The sequence below is a fragment of the Mus musculus genome, chromosome 10 (genome assembly GCF_000001635.26).
Source record: "Mus musculus strain C57BL/6J chromosome 10, GRCm38.p6 C57BL/6J".
Taxonomy (NCBI): Eukaryota; Metazoa; Chordata; class Mammalia; order Rodentia; family Muridae; genus Mus; species Mus musculus.
The window spans coordinates 122583134-122601731 of record NC_000076.6 but is presented as its reverse complement, the minus strand read 5'-3'; the positions used below and the strand labels follow the sequence as shown (position 1 = coordinate 122601731).

The 18598-nt window shown below is 43.5% G+C and overlaps 1 long non-coding RNA gene across 2 annotated transcripts in view; it reads left to right on the top strand.

The window, feature by feature from the left end:
- The window catches only part of Gm36284, a 94767-nt gene extending 77010 nt beyond the window's left edge, over positions 1-17757 (top strand). For both annotated transcript variants that reach the window (XR_003949039.1, XR_001779667.1), the window contains exon 5: positions 17427-17757. This is a non-coding gene — a long non-coding RNA (predicted gene, 36284). The remainder of the gene's footprint in view (positions 1-17426) is intronic.
- The last annotated feature ends 841 nt before the right edge of the window (positions 17758-18598 follow it).

Here is an 18598-nt window from a genome sequence, read left to right as displayed (position 1 = left end):
TATTGTTGTTGATGGTGGTGTGTATGTGGGTTGTTATTGTTGTTGGTGGTGTGTGTGGGTTGTTGTTGTTGTTGGTAGTGTGTGTGTGTGTGTGTGTGTATGCAGGTGTGCTACTGCACATGTGTAGCGGTCAGAGGATGGCTTGCTGGCGCAGGCTTTTTGAACTCAGATCATCAAGCCCTATGGCTTTCCCCCAAAAGAGTATTCAGAAACAAGAAACACCCACTTTGAAAGCTTTTCCAGTTTTCCACGGACCCAATTTAGCAGTCAATATCTTCAACTTGTTCACACTTACATATATAACAACAACAATAACAACAAAACCTATGAAATGTACGAAATAAAAGCCTGAGGTTTTTCAAGCTTGTGCTTTCTTATCATTCAAACATAAAGACATTGTATTTTCTTGAGAATCTATCATAAATAAAATACAAATAGTTACTGGACACAAAAGCCTTTGAAAATGTAAAAGCCATCAAAGTGTCTTGAAGCAATATCATCAGATGTATCCACTCACAGAGGGCTATCCCCTGCCTTAGCTGTGTACTGCGGAGTGTGCTATGTGGATGCTTGTGTCCCTAGTTTAGTCTTGGAAATACTTTTGGTCCAATAATTATTTCTTTCAGCATTTCCCTCATCATTGTTAGGAACTGAAATGACCCAGGGTCCAAGAAGCCTCGGGGGCCCCTTGTGACTTGTCCTGTGGTTTTTATAAGTTCCCTTTCCTATACCATCTTCCTCTTCTCGGGGGATGTTTGGGAATCTTTTGCTTAGTAATTTGGGAATGAGCGCTGTGCAGGACGCTGTCTCGATGAGGAATCAGGACACACTTGATGGTCGGGGAAAATGGCTGCGGAAGAGACTCGGTAGCAGTTGTGCAGAGGAGTGATTGAAAGCATCTGTCACAGAGAATGGGAGATAGATGCCTCAACAAAGACAGCTCCAGTTCACCACCTGCTGAGAACTATAGCAGGCTGGAGAGAAGCCTATCAACAGTTAGAAAAATGATGCCTTTTTTTTTTTTCTTCCCAAGTCCACCAACTATGATGGAAATTTGTGTTTTTCATAAATGTTATTTAGGAAATTATGTAAAACTTAGTTCCCAAGAAATACTTCTGAAGGAGAGGGGGCAGGAGAAGAAGGAGGAGAAGGGAGAGGAAGAGAAGGAGGGGGAGGAGGAGGAAGAAGAGGAAGAGGAGGAAGAAGAGGAGAAGAAGGAAGGGAAAAAAGGACAAGGAGGGGGAGGAGGAGGGGAGAAGAAGAAGGGAAGAGGAGCAAAAGGGAGAGAAGGAAGAGGGAGAGGAAGAAGAGGAGGAGAAGAGGAGTGGAGAGAAAGAGAAGAAGGACAAGGAGGAGGGGGAGAAGGAGGAGGAAGAGGAGGAGGAAGAAGAGAAGGAGTAAAGAAAGGAAAGAAGGAAAATGTAAGGCATAGAGTCAAACAGGTGCCCCTAACACTTTAAGCACAGCAGAGTTTCTCTATTCTTGGTTCATGGGCCACTCCATTGTGACACACAGCTAATACCTTCCGTGATTCAGTGCCGTGGTCTATGTTTTTTAGTCTGGGTACTCAAGCTCTCTGCTTCTTGTCTCTTGTCACTTTCTGTGTGCCTTCTTCATTGGTTGTAAGCATCTCAAAAGAGCAAAGAGAAGGGAGAGAGACAGAGGGCAATATCAAAAGCAACTCATCTCTCCCTTGTCAGAAGCACCCAAGGGTGTGGTAATGGACCACTTAAATGAAGTTCTCAGTGACAGCCGAGGTCTGGCCAGGTGGGTAAATGTGTAGGATCCCGATACCTGAGGACGATCCTCAAAGGCACAGGGTTATCTTTTGCCAGTGTTTTTCCCAGCCCTGCGGATGACTGCTAACTGGTGGATCACAATTAAACATTGCATTCTGTTTAGTATTTGATGATTTAGTACAAAAATTATTGCTCCAAGCTTAGTTATAACTAAGCTATGGATGTTTGCTATGAAGCTCATGCCAAGAGGTTCTGAGTGTAGGGGTGGCAGGGTGTGACCAGTAATTGGCAATGATGTTTGGATACATTTGCTACCGTGTCATTTACTGAGAAAGGTTTCCTTTTATGAGGTCTGTGGTTCTCAGCAAACACTTTTGTGACATCTGAGTGTACTTGCTGTTATTGTCAAGAGATTATACAATCTTGCAAAAATGGGTTCAAAACAAGCTTTAAATCAACATTATTTGTATAAGTATACTCTGTCTTATACAGTATTTCTCTCCTACTCCTCTTTGGAAGAGAAAAATGAAATAACACTATCATGCTATGAACTCAGTCTTAATTTTTCATTCAGGGGAGCCATGAACTGAAGACTTACACTATGCTGTCCCTGTAGATAGACATAGTGCTCTTGTGGGTAAAGCCTATAACTGAATTAGTAATAGAACTATCCTGACGCTTGACTCTGGGTAAATCGCTATAAGGAACAGTTATGGAATATTAACCTAGTTCTTATAACAAAAGCATTCTTTCTGGAGTACTGTGCTCATGTTGAACTCCTTAAATTTAGGGATTAACAAATCTTTATACAACCTGCAGTCTAGGGAAGGAAACGCAGAGTGAAAGACAGGGATTTTTACCAGCCAGTTGGATAAACTGCATGACCTCTCTGGGCCTCAAGCACTTCATCTATAGCCAAAGAGTGACCGCTGAGATTTATGGGCTTCTTACTCTGCAGAAGGCATTCATAAGCACATTATATTAACGAGCCCAATTACTTTCACGACACCTCTACCGTGTCATACCTGTAATTAAATCATCTGTGAAAAGCAAGAGTGAGAGTTGGATGATCCACGCAACTTTGTAGCTAAAACTGTGGGGTGTGGTTGGAAGATGGGCTCTCTGACTCTAGGCCGCAGCTTGGTCTCTTGATGTTGCTCTCTGGAGTTTACTGTACGTCCTGTCGGCTCCATGATCCTCTAGGTAGCTGCAGATGTCCTGTGTTAACAAGGAAATGCTGGGGCTGGTTAGGTTGAAGGGCTGTAGTCATGACACAGCTCAGTGTTACCCCAGGCAAAGTTCATAGATGGCTGTATCAGTACAGGAGGGTGGACCCTCTTATTAGTCAAGCAGCCAAGGGCTCATGGAGCAAACTGAGCTGAACTCATCCAGAAAATGCATAACTTTGTCAAATATGGAGTCTAACTCAGAGGCTGGACTGGGTAAGCACTGAGTTGATGGTTGCTTAACTGTTATTGTTACAAAAAATGTAGCCAGAATGGCATCAATTCTGGAACTGTGTGTGGACTCTAGGGATATTTCATTACCATCAAGTTTTTTTCAAAAGTGTGTGTGTGTGTGTGTGTGTGTATGCATTGAAGCACATGCATGCAGAGGTCAGAGGATCACTCTTAGGAGTCAGTTCTCTACTGTCACATTATGGGATTTAGGAATCCACTTTATATCATTAAGTTTGCTTGAAAGAGCTGCTATCTGCTGAACCATCTTGCTGGACTTCATTTACATAAAGTTTGGCATCATATCCAACAATTAGTTTTGAGTTCTCAAGATGCTAAGGTAAGGCTATGCTTAGCCAGGGTAGGTAGGGCTAGCTCAATAAGTTTCCATGCCTGGGGAAAAAAAGGAAATGTAAGCAGGACGTTCAGTTGGAAAGTTACTGAGATTTTGAAGACGTTGTTAAAGTATTAAATCAAGCTCAAGGTATTTGTGAACACGGAGCGCTATGTCTTTTTCCTTAAGGGTTCCTTCCTGAGGCTCCACAGACATAACAAAGCCATTTCAACTTCTGCCTGAGGTTAGAGTGGTCTCTATAAACCTTAACTCATGGTTTCTCCATATGCACAAGGATGGCCCAGTAGATTAAAAACTGGGTCTTTGGCTCTCTGTTATTTTCTCTCGCCAGCCTTCACTCTCTAAAACTAGTTATACACTCACTTTCTTGGACGTAGATGACTTTCAGGATTCTGAGACAGAGCCAGCAGGATTTACAGATAGGGAGATGGGGGCTTTGCTGTGAGTGGGAATGAGAGACAAAGCAGATTAATACGCTTTAAGGCAACTTGATTGTGGAAAGAGGTATTAGAAATTTCTTAAGAACTTTGGAGACATGATGTCAGCAGGGCTGAGGTTCCAATTTGGAAGGAGGGAGAGGAAGTTGGGGTATGGAACTCGGGTTAGATCTACTTTGCTCTTTTTTTTAAAACTAGGTTCAAGCTCTCAGTTTTAGCCTAAGCTGTTTATAGTTGTTTTAATAAAGTTGACTTGTTTTGTTATTTTGTATAGAGTATGTGATGGGATCTCTGGCCTCATGCATACCAAGTGTGATAGACTGAGTAAGAAATGCCCCCCACTGCTGATATCTCTCTCATGCATTCTTTGAATGCTTGGTTCCTCATTGGTGGCACTGTTAGAGGGGCCTTAGGAGATGTGGCCTTGCTGGAGGATTGTGTCACTGGAGGTGGCTTGGAGAGTGGAAAGACTCACTGTACTTTTCTAGTTCATGCACTTATGGCTCAGGGTGAGAACCCCAGATTTCTCCTCCTGCCTCCATCCTTGCTCGTACTGTTCCATTTCTCTGCAGTGATCGACTCTTATGCCCCCTGGAACCATAAGCTCAAATAAACGTCTTCTGTAACTTGCCATGGTCACGGTGTTTCACCACAACAGAAAAGGAAGTATCATGGATACGTGTTGCTGAGTTACACCCTCACCTGTTCCAACAGTTCATGAGTCTTGATGAACTCCTTAAGTAAAACAAGACATCTTTGCACAGTGTTGACACACAAACAAAAACAAGGGCTTATTTAAAACATCAACCAGTCAGCTTTGAGTTCCCTAGAGAGAAAGAAACAGCAGAGCTCTCTAGAGAAAGGGTGGACTCTAAGGCTGAAACAAAAGATAGAAAATATGAACCTAGAGCAGGCAGCCTTTAGTCCCAGAGAGTTAAAAAAAATACTCAGAAATACAGAAGGAGCTTGTATCAAAGGGACAGAGCCAATGGGAAGGGCTCCTAGGGGCATGCCTGAATAATTTGAGCAACAAAAAGAATAACATGGTGCTGAATTATATGGCAAAGTGTAAAGTAGACTAGGTAATTGAGTAAAGATTAAGCATTGGGTGGACAAACCACTCTTCTATGCAGAAGAATGCAAAAAACTTGTGTTGGTACCCTGCCTTCAAAGAGGTAGGACATGACACCCTCCTTACACATGGGCTGCACAGGGAGCTTCCTTACTTAAAGAGTAGTGTTGGGAAGGAGTGGGAGAAAGTAGCATCCAGGGAGAAAGCCTGGGTACCATCTCAGATGAGGGTTAGAATGTGCGGTAGTCATCCTTGTTGGTTATGATGAGTCCTATCCACTGTACACGTCTGTGATGAGATGTGCTGAGAATGGTATTTGGGGTCTGTAGCCAACCCCCTTAACACTCTTATATCCAGTACAACCATGAGAAACACAGACACAAGCAGTTTCTACAAAAGGTGATCCAAGGAACACCACAGCCAAGAGAAGCCAAAGACATGTTAACTGGAAGCCCTGTGACACCAGGGATGGAATCTTAAAAAATAGGAAAGGTCATCAGGATAAAGCTAAGGAAAGCCAAATAAGTTATGGGCTTCACCTTACAGTCATGTGCTGAAACTGGCTTGCTTGAGAGGACAAATAGGGCATGTCTTAGTTAGAGTTTTACTGCTGTGAACAGACACCATGACCAAGGCAACTCTTATAAGGACAATTAATTGGGACTGGCTTACAGGTTCAGAGGTTCAGTCCATTATCATCAAGGTGGGAGCATGGCAGCATCCAGGCAGGCCTGGTGCAGGAGGAGCTGTGAGTTATACATCTTCATCTGTAGGCTGCTAGCACAGTACTGGCTTCCAGGCACTAGGACTAGGGTCTTAAAGCCCACACCCACAGTGACACACCTACTCCAACAAGGCCATAACTCCAAATAGTGCCACTCCCTGGGCCAAGCATATACAAATCATCCCAGGACACATTAAGGATGCTTACACTAGAGGAAAATGCTCACACTAGCGTGACTGGGAATTCTCTGGACTGTCTTTGTAAGTTTTCTGAAAATATAGCACTATTATAACATGTAGAAGTTTGTTTAGAAATCTCTTTTTTCCATCCAAAACCTCCCATTTACCTCCCCCTTGTTCTTTGAAGTTCATGGCCTCTTTTTTTTTTTTTAAGATTTATTTATTTTATGTATATGAGTACACCATCACTGTGTTCAGACACACCAGAAGAGGGCATCTGACCCCATTACAGATGGTTGTGAGCCACCATGTGGTTGCTGGGAATTGAACTCAGGACCTCTGAAAGAACAGTCAGTGGTCTTAACTGCTCAGCCATCTCTCCAGCCCCTCTTTTTTTTTTTATTATTAGTTGTTGCTACATGCATATCTGTATATTATACCTGCTCAGTTTTAACCTGATTTGGTACTAGACACCCATCTAGTGCTCTTCCCCGAGGAAGACTATTTCTCCCACTCTCAGCCTTCCTTAGTTGTCTGTAATTCTTCATGCAGGGTTGAAGTCTCTTGGGCTTTCCCCTGGAAGCTCTGGCATGTCTATGTTGCTACCTTTGTTAATGTTATGTTTAGGCAGGCATGTGGGTCAGGCTTTATGTATGTAGCTTCTAGAATTATATTATATGCCGCAAAGTAAAAATTTTAAACTATATAAAGCATTTGGATTTGTTTTTCCTCTCACTGTATCTGTATCATCCTTGGAGGGACATTTTTTGAACGTGTCCTCTTGGCTTTGACCTGAACAGATGTGAAGAACTTGACTAGTCTTGACAAATGGTAGACAGAAGCAAAAACATTTGGGGGGGGGGGGAATCCTTGTAAGGAAGTCAAGAAGGTAGTGCGCCTTCTAGTTATTTGCTTTTACAGTGCCGGCTGGCAACCCAGTGAGATTATAGGCTACTCATCGGGATAAACACCAGAGAGTCTAGGCATAGCAATAACAGTGTATAACACAGTGAGGGCAGCAGAAAGCTGGATTTACAAGTGATTTACAATCAGAGGCTGTAAGCTGCAGCCTCCTGGAGTATACTTAAAAGGTGAAGTCTAAACAGCAGGAACTTGAACTCTGTCTGTCACAAGAGAAAGAGCAGACAAAGGAGCAGAGGCTGGCCAAGACAAATGTCTTCCCCTGGCTGAGTGTGAATTCACTAATTAAAAATTCTAAATACTGAGGAGTCTGAGTAAAATAATCATTTATATTAACATTATAGCTCAAACATCTGATCCCACCTTCCACAATGGTGAGGTCCAGTTGCCTAGCTAGAGATGGTGGAAATGTTGAAAGAGGGATGCCAGTGATTAAGAGGGATTAAGAGTGGACAGGTCCTGTTATTGGTAAACTAGCTATGCAGTAGTAGCATATACCAGGATTCTTTTGTGTCTTCTTTCCTTTTTGTAGGGATGGTGGTGGTTATTCAGAATCTCAGGTAGCCTAGGCTAGCCTGGAACTCAGTTTGTAGCCAAGGATGACCTTGAGTTTGAATGTCTTATTCTCCTTCCTCTATCTCCCAAGCGCTAGGATTACAGGGGTATACCACACTGGCCTGTCTTAGGTCAGGCTAGGAATCAAACCCATGGCTTTGTGCATGCTGGGCAAGCATTCTACCAAGTGAGCAGTATACCCAGTCTTTGGGGGGGGGGTATTAAGTATTTGAGCACCATTTCTTATACTTGGAATATAGTTGAATGATTTAAGTTATAAAAGATGGAACTGTGTAAGTCTATATAAATGTGTTACATTCTCCTCTAATTGCTCATTTTAATAATTGAGTTCTTTTCCCTGGAGTAGTGGCTCTCGACCTTCCTAATGCTGAAACCTGTTAGTACAGCTCCCCATAGTGTGGTGGCTCCCAGACATTAAATTACATTCATTGCTACTCCATAACTGTCATTTTGCTACTATTATGAATCATAACATAAATATCTGTGTTTTCTGATGGTCTTAGGCAACCCCAGTAAAAGAGTCATTCAACCCCAACTGGGTCGTGACCCACAGGTTAGGAACCGCTGCTTGAGAATCATATTGTAAGGCAACACTTTTAAGTAAAAATGCTCTGACATGTGGATTTTGTATGAAACATATAGGAAATAAGAATTTACATATCTAATGGTTGTTCTTGCCTTTTGTCCACCCTGAAAATATAGAGAAACTACTGTCAGTCTTATTTATCAGTTTACAAATACTTTACATTATTTAAAACTTTTTCTGGGCCAGGAGGTGCTTCCCTATGGACCCAGACTGGGCTCAAATTCTTGATCTTCTTATCTCAGCCATACCAGGGTTTTGATGTGTGCTGCATCTGGTGTCCTAGTTTTATTTCTGTGTCAATATACTCTGACAAAAGTAACTTAGAGGACAAAGTGTTTGTTTGGTTTAAAATTCCAGGTTACGGTCCATCATGTCAGGGATGTTAAGGCAGGAACTTGAAACAAGCAGTCACATCATATCCAAGAGCAGAGCAGAGTGAGAGAGCAAGCAAGAGCAAGAGAGAGACAGAGAGAACAAGAGAGAGGGGGAGGGGGAGGGAGGGAGAGGGGGGAGGGGAGGGGGAGAGCAGAGCAAAAAGAACAAGAGACAGACACAGAGACACAGAAAGAATACGATGCCACGTACTCATCCGGCTGTGTCTACGTTGTATAGTTTGGACCCCAATCCAGTACATGGTGCCATCCACAGTGGGTGACCATACCCACCTCAATCAATGTAATTAAGACAGTCCACCTTGGCCCTCAGATATGCCCGTGGGTCACCTGATGCAGACAGTCTCCCACTGAAACTCTCTTCCCAGATCTTTCTGGGTTGTGTCAAACTGACAATTTAGTTTAAATTGTACCTGGTGTGGCTTTAAAATACTTGACGGTTCAGATAATAAACTAAAACATTTTAGGAAATTGCCACTGAGATTTTGGGAATAGCAGCAGTGCTGATCGACTTTGGGAAGCAATTTTTTTTTTCTAGAATGCAAACCTGGTTAAAGTGTACAACTTGGGTTGGGGGGACTTATAGTCCTCAGGCTTGGTGTGTGTGTGTGTACTTGGACACATACTATTGTTTATAACTATGTGGAGAAGCTTCTTTGGGCAATACTTATTGCAGAGATTCATAACTGATCCAAGTGCTGGAGGTAAAATATAAATGGCTTTGAGTATTCAGCCCTGAATGGGACATCTGCATCTCCCCCTCCAGGCTTAGGGAACAATGTCATAGAAGAGGGGACAGAAAGAACAGGAGTGAGAGCATAAGGAGGAATGCAGAGAACTACTGTCTTCTAGACAGAACATGGCTACCCACTCAAGAACTCATAGCAGCTGTGGTTACCTGGGCAAAATCAAGCCAAATTTCAGTGTGGATAAAGAATTTGCCCCATCCTTAGCTAAAGAAGGGGAAGTCATTTTTCTTTGAGGTTGTAGCAACTGCTGGGTTTCCTGTGCTCCAGTGGATGACCCCGTATTCATGCATATGTGACAGCACTAACTATCTGCAGTAGGAGATATGGAAATAATAATAATATAATGAAGAACATGAAGGTGGAAGCACGATGTGTTGAGGGAGGGTCTTGTGGGAGGTGGTTGGGAAAGAGGGGTCTATATGATCACAATACGTTGTATACACACATGAAATTCTCAAAATAAAACATTTTAAAAGGAAAAGCTTAAGATGAAGTCTCGTGTTTCCAGATCAATTCCAATTCAGACCTGGAATAGTTCTTTAAATAAAAATGATAGGTTTCTTTTCTTCAGGAGTTAGAGAGAAAATTTTATTGATGTTCCTGAAATAGCAGTCAAGTCTAACAGAACATTTTTAAAGATCTAAGGATCAATGAGCTTTGGAAGGCTTCAAAAGAAAAAGGAATCCGCACTTAAGTGCACCTACTCTCCATCATTTACCATGGTTTTGTGTTTTCTAATTTGGCTTGTCCCTTTGTCTTGATATTTCTAGATTCTCTCTAGTCGCTATTGTCGAAGCTTGGTCAGAAGGGACATTCAGAAGAGAAGGAAGATTGCAAAGAGGCTTGGTCCTCTCAGAGCTGTTGGCTTTAATGCACAAACAGACCTAGCTCTCAGATGGGGGTGTGGAAGGATGCAGGAGAGAGTCAGACACCTGTCTGACCTAGTGGAAGGACCCTAGAATGATGATTTCCTGTTTCCTTTGGAAGGAAGTCTGAGGTTGATGTGGACAAAGCATGTCCTGGGGTGATTCCTGAGGATTCAGTGATTATTCCCTTCCTTTGCTGAGCCCATCCTGAGCTCATCATAGCTCAGCATGCTTGCCCATCAGGCTGGGAACTTCAGGCCTGACTGTGGAGTTCTTATTGTTTGTATTCCAGCTAGATACTCTCAGAATCAAGCATACTCTGTGGGGGACACATACATACACATATTCATACATACATACATATATAATACATACACACACACACACACAGAGAGAGAGAGAGAGAGAGAGAGAGAGAGAGAGAGATATCTTGGGTTCCTATCAGTACTCTGGACAGCTACTCTACAACTTGAAGCATGCTCATTTACTCCGAGGTTTATAAAGTTGGACCTATGTTGCGCAGTTGGCCAATCCTACTTGAGGTCTCTTGTTGCACTGAGATGGACCTTCCCAGACCCTGAATAATTGATATACCAACTTGACTAGGAAAAGGGATACTTAGAACATTAGGAAGGCATTGAATGTAGAACTGCCTGTGAGGGAATTTCCTGGAGAGTAGAACTGGAAGGCTGAAGGGTTTCCTCAACAATGCATGAGGGTATCATCCAGTCTATCACTGGCCCCACACAGTACAAGGGAGGACAAGGAATGGTGAATTGGCTTCTTCTCTTGAGCTTGGATATCTATTTTCTCCCATCTGTGGGCATGAGAGCTTCTGATTCATAGACACTCAGGCTGAGGAATTACATCTCTGTGCCTTTCTCTTTTATTTTTATTTCCTCACATTTTTTATTAGATATTTTCTTCATTTACATTTCAAATGCTATCCCGAAAGTCCCCCATTACCCTCCCCCCCACTCCCCTACACACCCACTCCCACTTCTTGGCCCTGGTGTTCCCCTGTACTGAGGCATATAAAGTTTGCAAGACCAAGGGGCCTCTCTTTCCAGTGATGGCTGACAAGGCCATCTTCTACTATATATGCAGCTAGAGACACGAGCTCTGGGGGGTACTGGTTAGTTCATATTGTTGTTCCATCTATAGGGTTGCAGACCCCTTTAGCTCCTTGGGTACTTTCTCTAGCTCCTCCATTGGGGGCCCTGTGATCCATCCAATAGCTGACTGTGAGCATCCACTTCTGTGTTTGCTAGGCCCTGACATAGCCTCACAAGAGACAGCTATATCTGGACCCAGATATAGCATCTCTGTGTCTCTTGACTCTCTCTCTTTTCCCCTTTTCTTAAGTATTTGGGCTTAGGTTGAATCACACCACTGTTTTTCACTGGATTATTAGCTGGTATCTGGCAAATGGTAGGCATTCTTATCATTTAGAACTACACAAGCCAATGTTCATTCTATCTACTTCCTATATACCTACTTATCACCTACCTGTCTCTTCATCCAACCACCTATCCATCTGTCTATCTGTCCATCCATCCATTATCTGTCTGTCTTCTGTTGATTCTGTCTCTTTTGAGAGCCCTGATTGATAAGCCTAGCTTGCTATACCTCTGTTGGCTGTGTCTTAGAATTCTGACTATTCTTCAAGGGATAAAGGGGGTTTCTTTGGTTCTGTCTTTATGAACTTAACCATCCTCTGGATTTTCACTGTACCTTTGAACTACTGAGAGCCTAGCATGCTCTTCCTGAACTTATAATGAATGACCGAGTAAAGGTTTGAAGAACCTGAGCCGTTCATTCAGAGGAAGTGTTAGAAGCACAAGCTACTAGAAAGGCCAGAGATGGACTGAATTTGTTTATTCATTCCACAAAAGTTGTCTGAGGGGCTATAGTTCACATTCCTGAGCAGAAGACATGCAAACAGCTCATGTAAGCCTCTCTCTAGCTGCCCCACTGCCACAGATCATGACTCCCATGTGTGTGAAGTTCTACTAGACCCATGAATCAAAGGGAGAGTTTAGTAAGACTCCCTAAAAGTTCAAGGTGAGTGTCCTGGATATGGAAAGGTGCTGACAGCTCCATGTGGTCCCAACTTGTCTCCAGCATGAAGACAAAGACCGGCTTGTCTCAAGAAGCATGGAGGACACAGTTGCATCCTCTTATCTTGGATGCCATTGAACGGGAGAGGTGATTTCCTTCCCCTTCAGCCATCCCATATCCATTCGTAGGCTGAAGATGCCCAGCATTGGTAGAATGGGCATAGTGTCAAGAAATGAGCTAAAATAGTTGCATCAGTTTGTGTGTAGCACTTTTGCTATTCTGGAAAGACCATGCATATGCATGTGCGGGCCATGGCACCTATGCTGGAATTTCGAGGATCCCATTCACATTTGCATTTAAAGCTAATGAGAGACATTGTACAGATGACTTTAAAATGCTTACTAATAATTTAAAATTTATTGTTTTTATATTGCATAGGAAGCAATAATACCATTAAAAAACCAAAGAAGAAAGTAGGAGCAAGAGAGGACCGAAGGAAAGCACTTCAGCTGTTTTATCAGCACTCTTTCTGTTTTGTGAGCAAGAAGGCCTGCATTGTTTAGTGTGAACCCCAAAGATTATGTAGCTGGATCTGGACCGGGAATTGTGCTGGAAAACAGGAGCATAAAGCTCAACAAGGGAGACAAATGAATTTACATTTGGGCAGGAAGAATTATACAGAACAATTGTGATAGGAGGGGGGGAGGGAGAGTGAGAGAGAGAGAGAGAGAGAGAGAGAGAGTGGGGAGAGGGAGGGGGAGGGGCAAGGGAGAGAGAAGGCACAGCATGCTGTGAGAACCAGGGAACTGGACAGCCTGCTGTGGTTCCTTGACAACTACCATCCTGAAAGCCCTTCTCTCTTGCCAATGAAATTCGCTACCTTTATTAGACCAGACTGTCAAACCACCATGATCCAGTTAGGCATGAGCACAACACCTGCTGAGTGGATATCAGCCGAAACCCTTGTGAAAAAGATTTCTTCCCAGATAAAACAAGAGAAGCATGACTGGAAGAAACACTCCTTCCTTACTTCAGATGTAATATGAGGGTGTGATGTTTGATGCTATGGTAGACATTTTGAAATCATGAGCTAAAAGGGTAAGAAAATGGCAGATGCTCACCCACAGCTTTAACAAGATTTTGAATCTCCAAGTCAATCCAGACAATGCATGCACAACATTAATCAAGGAAAATAAATTCTTATTGTTAAGATTAAGTCTTGTCAGCCATTTGTTGTTAGCAGTCATGGATTTTTAACTAATCTTCAACTAAATTCCCCACAATTTGAGATAATAGATGTCCAGAGGTGAGAGAGAGAGAGAGAAAGAGAGAGAGAGAGAGAGATGTTTGGTGTATTTGAGAACTTTACATCCTACCATCTGCATGATGGTGTTACACCCATTCTGTAAAGTGCCTGAGAAGTTGCAGGTCCTGGGGGGTGGGGGCAGATTATCAGTTTTTTCACCTCTAGCTGGTGGCAAAAGCTCTCTTTCCATTTCCATTGACAGTGCTTTCTGTGAGAAGTGGACTCCAGGTCTACATGTGACTACCTGGAAGTTATCAGAATTTTTCAGCAAAGTGTAAATCCATTGGCATCCAACTTTTCATGTCCTGATAGGTAAGCCAAGTCCTGGGGAGGCAGCAGAGAGCACTGAGGAGAGCATCTGCAGAATTGCCCTTCCTCAGATAAACTAAAAGACACAATTATAAAGTCTTGGGTGATTCCCTAAATGATAAAAATAATGAGAAGAGAGAGGCATGGGAAGCATTGGTGAGAATGCAGTTTTCATGGCTGGAATGCACACAACCTCCATGCCAAAGGTGTGGTCTGACAGCTGATGGCTCCCACAGATGGAGAGCAAGGCTTGCGGGGCCATTACCACCAGCACTGTATTTAGCAATACCCCATTACAGTCATTAGAGTCTGTGCCAGGGTGGGCGGGAGAGACGCTTAACAAACCAGAAGCACACCCCAGAGGCCCATTTAAACTAGTTTACACAACTGTAGTGATTTTCTACAATTTGTGGGAGGAAGGAAGGAGATGAAAACCCAGACACTGAATTGGAAACAGAAAAAGAAGAGAAGGAAATAGCATCATAATTGTTCATAAAAAAATTTGTTATGGAGCCTTTCAGCACCACAGAGCTACTGTGTCATTAATTCTCCTAATAACTGCATTATTTCTGCACTGGGGAAGAGGAAATTAAGTAATGTGAGATGGAAGGGGCTCATCCGCAGAATGAAAGAATGAGAGGACTGGAGACATAAAACAGATGTGATGAGTGGTATTCTCTTGTCTGTCCTTGTTGTGTTCAAGCCTTGCCCCAGGTTAGGCAGGAAATAGAAGACAGTATGCTGATGGAAAGATTCTGCTGTTTTGTGAAACCAGTGCCAGCACTCAGCTGAATGTCATTGTCTGATGTCTTCAGAAAGGGAAGGATTCTGAATCTGTACTAGATGGTTCCATAGAATTCAGGAACGACCAGATAACATCCAACCCGTGCTCTCTCCTCCTACATACATCTGTCCATTAACTTATCCACTCATCCTACCCATCTATCCATCCACCATCTGTCTGTCCATCCATCCATCTGCCCACACAGCCATCCACTCACTTATCCATCCATCCATCTAACCACCCATCCATCCATCCACCCACCTATCCATCCATCCATCCATCCATCCATCCATCCATCCACCCATCCATTCATCCATCCACCCATCTAACCATCTATCCATCCATCCATCCATTCACCCACCCATCCAGGAAAAATTACTTGAGTGTCTATTTTATGCCAGGCTCATTTCTAGCCACTAGAAACAGCAGTTACTAAGTAGACAAAGTCCTCCTGCTCCCACAGTGCTCCCACAATGTTCCCACAGTGCTCCCACAGTGCTCCCACAGTGCTCTCACAGTACAGTTCAGGAGGGAAACAGGCAGTAAATAAGGAAAGTGTGATGGAAGAAGAGAGTAGCAGAGACTGACAGCTGGCAAAGAAAGTCACAGGCAAAAGTAAAGGAGGAGGGCTGGGGGCTGGGGGTTGGGGGCTGGCTCAGTGGAAAAAGTGCTTGCTGCACAAGCACGAGGATCTGAGTTCAAATCCCCAGCACCTGTGTAAAGCCAGACACCATAGTGTAGTGCTATAGCCTGAATATTTAGGGATGGGGTGAAGGTAAGGCAGGTGGATCTCAGGGATTAACTCTGAATGGGATAGCTTCAGGTTCAGTGGGATACCCTATTTTTTTTTTTTTAAAGTACGATAGAAGAGAAAAGAAAAAGTGAAGAAATTCAGAAATGGCATCTCAATGTCAATTTCTGCCTCTACATGCACTTGTATGCCTGAACACACCTCCCAATTCACCACCCCCCCAAATAAATAATAAAAAAATGCACAGGAAAGAGAGAGAGGCTTGGGAGGGGGAGACCTCTGGCTGGCTGAGCTGAGGAAAATCAATGATGATGATGGTAATGATGACGATGATGACAATTAAATTTTACATCTTGATCACAGTTTCCCTTCCCTCCTCTCCTCCAAGTTTTGACCACCCCTACCTCCCCTCTTTCCACTCCTCTACCCCTCACCTCCATATACTCCTCCAATTCTCTTCAGAAAAGGATGGGCCTCGATGGCATGCTATCAGCCATGGCATATTGAGTTGCTGTAAGACTAGGCACTCTCTTTTCTATTAAGTCAAGGTGAGGCAACCCAGCAGGAGGAAAGGGTCCCAAAGGCAACAACAGTCAGAGGCAGGCAGGCCCTGTCCCCACTGTTAGAGTCCCACAAGAAGTCCAAGCTAAACAACTGTAACGTGTGGAGGGCACAGAGAAGAACCTTTAAAACATAAGGCTTGGTAGAGAACTTTACACTACCGCATCCCCTGAGGCAAGGCAAGCAGACAAGTAGTAAGAATTGCGTGTGTCCGCTCTCTCCCTCTCTCTCTCTGTCTCTGTCTCTCTCTCTCTCCTTCCCTCCCTCCCTTCCTCTGTTCCTCCCCCTTTCTTCCTTCTCTTCCCCCCTCTCCTTCCTACCTTCCACCTTCCTTCCTTCTCCTCCCTTATTTCCTCCCCCTCTCTCTTTTCCTTTCCTTCCTCTTTTCCTTCCCTTCCCTTCCCTCCCTCCCTTCCTTTAGCTCTCCTGTAAGGCTCTCCAGGGTTACTGAAGGAGAAGACTCTCTGCCTGTGGCCTTCAGCTTCTAATTTCTCTCTCACTGAAGAGTTCTGCAGTGAAGGGCTCAGTAAATTATTTTTGCTGTATTATATTCTCACAGGAAAAAAAAAAGCCACACTATCCCATGCCTATTTTTAAGGTAGCTCATGACATAGAAATAAGTGTGGGTACCATTTGTTCCAGAGTCTCAAATAATCAAACGCTTCCTTCATTGGTATAATTTGGCTTCCATTAAGGGATTATAACTAAGAGAGATTTTTGCAAAGTCAGCAGTCAGCATTCTGAGACAGTCCCAGTGCAATTAGTTTGTTAGGATCCTGTCCAAATCTACATAATTAGTTTGTGTAGCTTTGAAAAGTCATTCCTAAGAGTCCCAACCTCTCCATGTGGGCCACAAAGGACAGCGCAGGGAGACTCATCCAGATGGATTCAGTTTGTAGCATCAGTTTACTAGTTCAAGCCATGGAAATACATCCCAAATCCATACCTGCAGAGGGCCTCTTTTCTGCTACCACCAAAGGCTTGACCACATACTAAATCTTGTTATTCTCAAAAAGGTCAAATACTTGCTTATTCTTATTACTATTATTGCCATTGTTGTTATTGTTTGCTAATTCTCTTCCTCTTTGGAGGAGTCTATGGTTGTCTGGGTCTACACCTCTTTTCAGCCTTTGCATAGGAAAAGGCCTGCCGGGAGGCTCTGAAGTCAGTCTGCATGGTGGATGGCTGGGGTGGCTATGCAGGAGATGCTGTCCTTGCCTCAGGGGACTTGGTTGAGTTTTCTGGATGACTTTTCACTTGGTGCTACTTGTCTGAGCTCTGTGTCGAATCTCTCCTGCTGTGGGTGCACATGGAAAGGGCGTGTGGTTTCATCATCCAGCAAACATGCTGATTTCCATCTTCTGACCATCAGCAGTTTGAACAGAGGGACCACATGGGTCTTTTCTCTCAGCATCTAGAGTATACATCACTATATCTGGCTCACCACTCATAGCTATAGCTTCTCCCTAACATATTCTTGACTGGAAATAAAATGGTAATAAAAGAGTCATGGAAATCACTATACACTGAGACAATTTATGGGATAAACTAATTGAAGTTTCAGACATGTTCACTTTTATTTCATTTCTGTTTTGTTTTAGATGCCCTTTAGACATGAAATGCACACCTGCCAGCCTGTAACTGAGATGATGCCACACACTGGTTTCCTCCTTTAGTTATTTGTCCCTTACATTTGTATCATTTCCTTCTGTTCTGATCTTTCAATCCTCTAGACTCTCTCTCCCTCTGTCCCCACCTTCAACAAATAGTAATATCCTAATAATGTCTATAACCACAAGTACTGATATGAATCAACATTGTTATTCCAGTACTGCCTCCTGCAAATGGTGTGGCTGTCTTGGCCAGACTACACTGTGACAAGATGCCATCATAAAGAGTGGAAGTGAGAAAGATTCATTTTAATGTTGATTTCCGAGGTTTCACCATGGTGGGAGGGTATGGCAGAGCCAAGCAGTTTTCATCATGACTGCCAGGGAGAGGAGGAGTGTGGGAAGGAGGCGGGGCATGAGGGGGGGGAGGGGACAGGACAAGATGCAGTCCTAAGGACACACTCCTGATGGCCTTTTCTCCTCCAAAGGGAACTTGACATACTTCCTTAGACAAATGAAAATGGCATGTCTGAAGCAGTTGCTTTCCATGAAAGCACTCTAAAGGGCCAGTGTGAGAGGGAAAGAGAGAGAGAAAGGAAAAGAAAAGGGGAAAGAGTCAAAGATTCAATGGTGCAGCTCAAAGAACTAGACAGGCATCAAACTAGCAAAAGGACAGAAGAACAAAGATTAGAGAAGTCACCATGGAGCCCAAGGAGCTACACAAAATGTCTGTGACCTGGAGAGTGTGTTCTGGGAAACTATAAACAAGATGACAATTTTTATGCTATTTAAGCTGTTTCAGGCCTTAAGGAAGCGGCTCTCAACCTGTGAGTGGTAACCCCTTTAGGGGATGAAGGACCCTCTCACAGGGGTCACATATCAGACATCCTGCATATCAAATATTTACATTATGATTCATAGCACTAGCAAAATTACAGCTATGAGGTAACAGCAAAATTAATCTTGTGGTTGGGGGTCAGCCCAACATGAGGAACAGCTTTGGAGGGTCGCGGCATGAGGCAGACTGAGAACAGCTGCCTTGGAGGAAGATAGAGGAAGACTGGCTTTTACCTGTCCACTCCAAATCCAGTTTTACCCTAATACTGAACAATTTCAGTCCTCTGGGACATGCACTGGAAAGTGGAGATGCAGGGTACCTGATG